This window comes from Anser brachyrhynchus (genome assembly GCF_964034855.1).
Source record: "Anser brachyrhynchus genome assembly, chromosome: 23".
Taxonomy (NCBI): Eukaryota; Metazoa; Chordata; class Aves; order Anseriformes; family Anatidae; genus Anser; species Anser brachyrhynchus.
The window spans coordinates 3,873,518-3,878,466 of NC_137716.1; the positions used below are offsets into that span (position 1 = coordinate 3,873,518).

A 4,949-nucleotide genomic window follows, 5' to 3' on the forward strand; every position below is an offset into this window, starting at 1 on the left:
AGCCCCTCGCTGTCCTCCTGTGCCTGGGGACCTGGGGCACACGAGGCCGAATTTCCTGCAGCCGAGCCAAGCGCCCGGTCCTTAACTGCTCCCGCGGCGGGACGCGGGGGGATTACCCTGAGCCCGGCATTTAGGTCTGTTTATCTCCAGCTCCTCCTCGGGAGCAGGGTTCAAGCATCCTTCCTGCCTTTTTCACCCAGATTCTCGAGGTTTGCCTCGAGGCAAAAAGGAGAACAAACGTTTCACCCGGAGCCACGTGAAACCATCAGCTCATCAGCACGAGCAGCGTCACGTGGAGGGGATCGCCCCGCTCCATCCCTGCTCTGGATGGAGGGCTGAAGGGGGGCAGGCGGGGGACCCCCCCCCCCCCCCAAAACCTGCCTCCACGCTGCCTTTCCCTGCCCGGAGCCTCTGCCGACCCCACTTTTGGTTCCTCTGAGTTAGAAACAAATCCCACAGGCGGCTCCCGAGGAAACCTCAGCGGCGTTGCGGCTGGAGCCACCTTTCCTCGAGCGCTGCGCCCTATGCGGAGCTCAGCACCCCTGGGTGCTGACCTGGGGCCCCGCAGGGTGGCACGTCACCGCTGCCGTCCCCATAGCAGGCACCGGGCAGGGACAGGAACAAAGGAGGCTGCGATGGAGCAGCTCTGCAGGGCGAGCAGTGGCTGCTCAAGGCACCGAGCCACCGTGCCATCCCCGAGCACCTCCAGCTCTGTGGCCTGGCCCCCAGAGCAATCCCCCAGATTTTGAGCTGTGCGGGTGTAGAACGAGGTGTCCCCCCCCAAAAAAAATACCGTCACGTCTTGCCCGGCCGTTGAGCAAGACGCGGCGAACTCTAAAACTTTGCAGTTCTGCTTTTGCAATGATTTTCTGAGCCGTGGGCGCGCCGCGTGCCACCGGCCCCTCCGTGGGTGACGCACGGGGGGCAGCGCGCGGGGAGCTTCAAAGTTGGCCGAAGCCGGATGTTTTTTCCCCAAAAGGCGCCAGGCGGTGAAGTCGGAGATTTACAGTCCGGCAAGAGCAATAAAAGTTATCTTTAATTGCAGCATTTGTGGATGCCGAGTGACCCGTTAGGAAACTTCCCAGCGTGTCCTCACCAGCCCGCGAGATGCTTTATCGGAACAAAGCCTCGGCTGTGAGCGTAGGGAGCATCTTTTCCTCCCTCCCCCTCCTTTGGTCAACCCGTATTTTATACCAGAAGTTGGATTTATCCAACCGAGCCATTTCCCACCTCTACCGTGGGTGGAAACGGGGAGATTGGACAACCGGAGCAGCAGGCACAGCGTCCCGTGGAGGCCAGCGAGGAAAGGCCGGTGAAAAGCCCAGCAGAAGTTCAAAGCGTGAGCTGCTGAGCCCAGCAGGACGTAAATAACCTCCCTGCCTTCTGTCCCCACCTCCGGACAGGATGTGGTCCAGCCCCGAGCGCAGCGGGGGACGCTGCTGATGCTCGCTGCCATCTCGTGAGCCCATCGGCCCCACCAGCGCCGCAGGAAGCAGCCACGCTGCGAGCACCGAGAGCCGGTGCCCGAAGGAGGAAGGCGAACGGTTGCCACTTCCCCACGAGACGCCGCCCAGCCGCGGCCCCGAAGTGCTGAAGCAGCTCGGGAAGGGCTCGGAGCGGGAGCGGGACCCTGCGCAACGCTCGCTTTTACCCGGTGCCGTCGCCGTCCTGCCCGGTGCTGAGCCGAGGGGCGCTGATGGGATGGGCAGGGACGAGCGGGCAGCAGGGGCTGGGATCTCTGCAGAGGCACCGAGCTGCCCCGCACGCCACCGAGCCCCTGCTGCCAAAAATCTTGGAGGTGCTGCAAGGCCCTGGGGGGCCGAAAATCTCGCAGGGGCTGGGCTCGGGGTCCCGGTGTCCCAGCCGAGCTCGGAGCCTGCTGGAGTCGCTCTGGTTGGGAAATTCGGGTGCTGGAGGGGGATGCTTCCTGCAAACCGCTGCAGCGAGGCGGGCGATGCTTTCTCAGGGGGTGTTCGAGGCCGAGAGCATCGCGCACGAGCCCGCAGCAGCGCGGCGGGGAGGTTTGGGCTCGTTTCGTGCCAGGTGAGGAAACGGGCACGGAGAGCTCGGATGTGGCGGCCGGGGATGGCCGGTGCTGCTCTCGTGCCTTCCCCACGTCACAACGAACAAGCACAATGGAAATCTTCCCGACCTTTAGCCATTTCTAAAGAGAAAAAACAAACAGGCTGGATCAGGTGAGCAACAAGCAGCTTCGTGCTGCTGCAGCTGGACTCGCCTCTCCCCCCTTTGTTCTGTTCACGGCATTTGCCCAAAAGCGAGGCTTCTGTTCCACTTGGAAAAGACTTTTCTGACATGACTGCACTCGTGGTCAAAGATTAACTTGGATTCCCAGACCCCTTTGCCCATGCAATACAGGAAATTACTCAAATCCCATCACCAAAAATGGAAATCCCCGGCTGCTGCCCCAAACACCTGCTTACATCATCGGCCTCAGCACGAGAAGGTTTCCTGCATGCTGCAAGCATCCCTCCCGGCCCCGACGGACGGATTCGCACGACAGGGGCGTGAGGGCTTCAGTCCACGCTCCGTGATGCTCTGGGCTTGCAGGGACGCTTCCCGTGGGACACAAATGTGGGTGGCATTTGGGACCGCCACCCGCAGGAAGAGGAACCGGGCAGCTCACCCCGGCTGAGCCCAGCGTGGTGTCTGAGGAGCGGCTTTGGGGAGAAGATTTTCCACGTCAGGAGCCTCTCCTTATCAAAGCGGGGATGTGCTGTGCCCCTCCGATGTCCCATCCGATGCCCCCACGCCGCCAACCTTGGGGTGTGCATGGGGGAAGCGCCCAGCCCCGTCCCCAGCACCGGGACACGTCCCGGAGGAGCGCGCAGGAGGCGCTGCATGAAGGAGAGCACAGAAAGCTCCCCAAAACCCTGCAGCACTGAGCCTGGATGGCTTCACCCACGGTTTGGATGAAGGGTGAGATGAAACCTCCCCGGGGAGCACAGCACCATTTTGGGGAGCGCAGCACCCTTTTGGATGCAGCCGAACCCCCAGCACAAAGGCGTCGAAGGACCCCAACCCCATCTTCGCACAGGAACCCAGCTCTGCAGCGGGATCACGGGAATATTTGGAAGTATTTGTGCTGCCTGAGCAGAGAGGGGACACCAAAGGAGAAGGGGGTTTAGGCAGGGCTTGGAATTTTTTGTCTGAGAAAGCCCTAACCCTAAAACCCCAGAAATCAAGTCACAGGTTATTGTTGGAGAACAGCTCGTTGGGTGGGGAGGTGGAAATCCCACAGGCACGAAAAGCCCTCTGCAATTTGCAACTGCTCTGCTGAGACCTGGCCAAGCAAACCCAAGCACGCAGCAGAGGGAGGGAGTTAAATCCTCAAACACCTCCCAAAAACCTTGAGCCAGGCGTTGCGGTGCCCGTCCCTCGCCCACCTGTGCAGCCGTCGGGGCGAGAGGCAGCGAGAGCTGCGCCGCGGGACCTGCGGCTGCTCCCCAAAATTTCAGTCCCGTGCCCGTGGGGCAGGAAATTCCAGCCATTCCTGCACCCCGGGGAGCCCCTGGGTGCACGATGGAGAGGAGGAGGGTGGGCGCCCTGCCGGCTTCGATTCGTGTGCCGGGGAAACGCGCCGAGGGCGCGCGGCCAGCTGGGCGCTGCCCAAAAATCCCACTTCATTTAGGGCAAGTTCGGAGGGTTGGGACATGGGGGATGAAGAAAAGAGGGGGAGCAGGCTCCCAGCGAGACGAGGGTGTTGCGAGACAGAAAGCAAATGTTTCAGACCTATTAGGATCCACCCCACCAAAAGGGATTCCCCCGGGATTTGCAGCCCAGGAGCGCAAGCCAAGGATGCGCCGGGATGAGCCGTGCGGCTTCCAGCACGAGCCCGAACCTCTCCCTGCGGAGAGTTCAGGTTTCAAAACGGCCTCATCAGCAAAGGGCTGCGTGACATCACCCCGGGAACAGCACCTTGCAGGAAAGGCTTATCACCTTGTAAAGCCAGTTACAGGATGATTTCATCAGCGCCAGCTCACGCAGCTGCACGTGCTGCGGCTCACGGCCAGGGAGGGCTTTGGCCTCGCCGGCACCCCGTCAGCGCCGGGCAGCTGCGAGGGGGATAAAAGCAACTGGGAGGGGGATAAATTAAGGAATAATTCGGCGCCCGGCCTCACAGGAGGAGCAGAGGGCTGGGAAATAAATGTTCCCGATCTGAGCTTGGACATCAAAAACGTCAGGAAAAAGCAGGGGTCCAAGAAAACCCACCCATTTTTCCTTCCTGATCCCCCCTCCAGCCACAAACCACGGGGCTGGGGGCAGGCTGAGACCTCGCAGCAGAGTTTTTGGGCCAGGAGCTTCGTGCAGGTGCGGTCCTGAGCCTCACCCAAGTTCTGGGGCAGCCTCTTGCCCTCTGCAGCAGGAACAAACAGGATGCCCAGCCTGCGGCGGGCGCAAGGACTGAGTCACCAGCCTGGTGCAATCTCGCCCCGCTGTTTCAGGTGCCGGGTGCCGTTCCCGGGCCAGGCGATGCCCAGCTCTCCTCCCATCGTGGCCACCACAAGCCCCCAAGCTGGGGCTGCCGAAGGAAGCCTCGTCCCTGGGGAGGCTGCTCCAGCCCCAGCCGTTTGCAATGAGCACCGGGACAAATCCTGCACGGTCTGTCTGTCCGTCCGTCTGTCCGGCCAGCATCGGCTGTCTGGCAGCACCATCTGGTGGCACGGGCACCGCACCAGCCCTCCCCGCATCCCCAGTCTGCTCCCAGTCAGGACCAGTGGCCACAGGGACAGCAAAAGGGGGTACACAGCCAGATTTCAGATTTCATTAGCAGATCTGGAAAAGACCGAACGGATTCAGGGCTCACCAGGCAACGCAGACTTTCCACGTGAAACTCAAGCTAAAAGGAAACTGAAGAAGCGGAGCAGATGCCCTGCCAGCTCCTCGTGCCTTGCACACCGGCGTGCCCAAAGCGTTACCAGACCTCGACG

General features: G+C 61.6%; 1 long non-coding RNA gene across 1 annotated transcript; it reads right to left on the minus strand.

Moving 5' to 3' along the window:
• Window positions 1–1,550: 1,550 nt before the first annotated feature.
• Window positions 1,551–2,539, minus strand: LOC308182032. The gene is made up of 2 exons (XR_013941641.1): window positions 2,442–2,539; window positions 1,551–2,164 (listed from the first exon to the last, which is right to left on the minus strand). It is a non-coding gene; the product is annotated as an uncharacterized lncRNA (long non-coding RNA).
• Window positions 2,540–4,949: the final 2,410 nt, after the last annotated feature.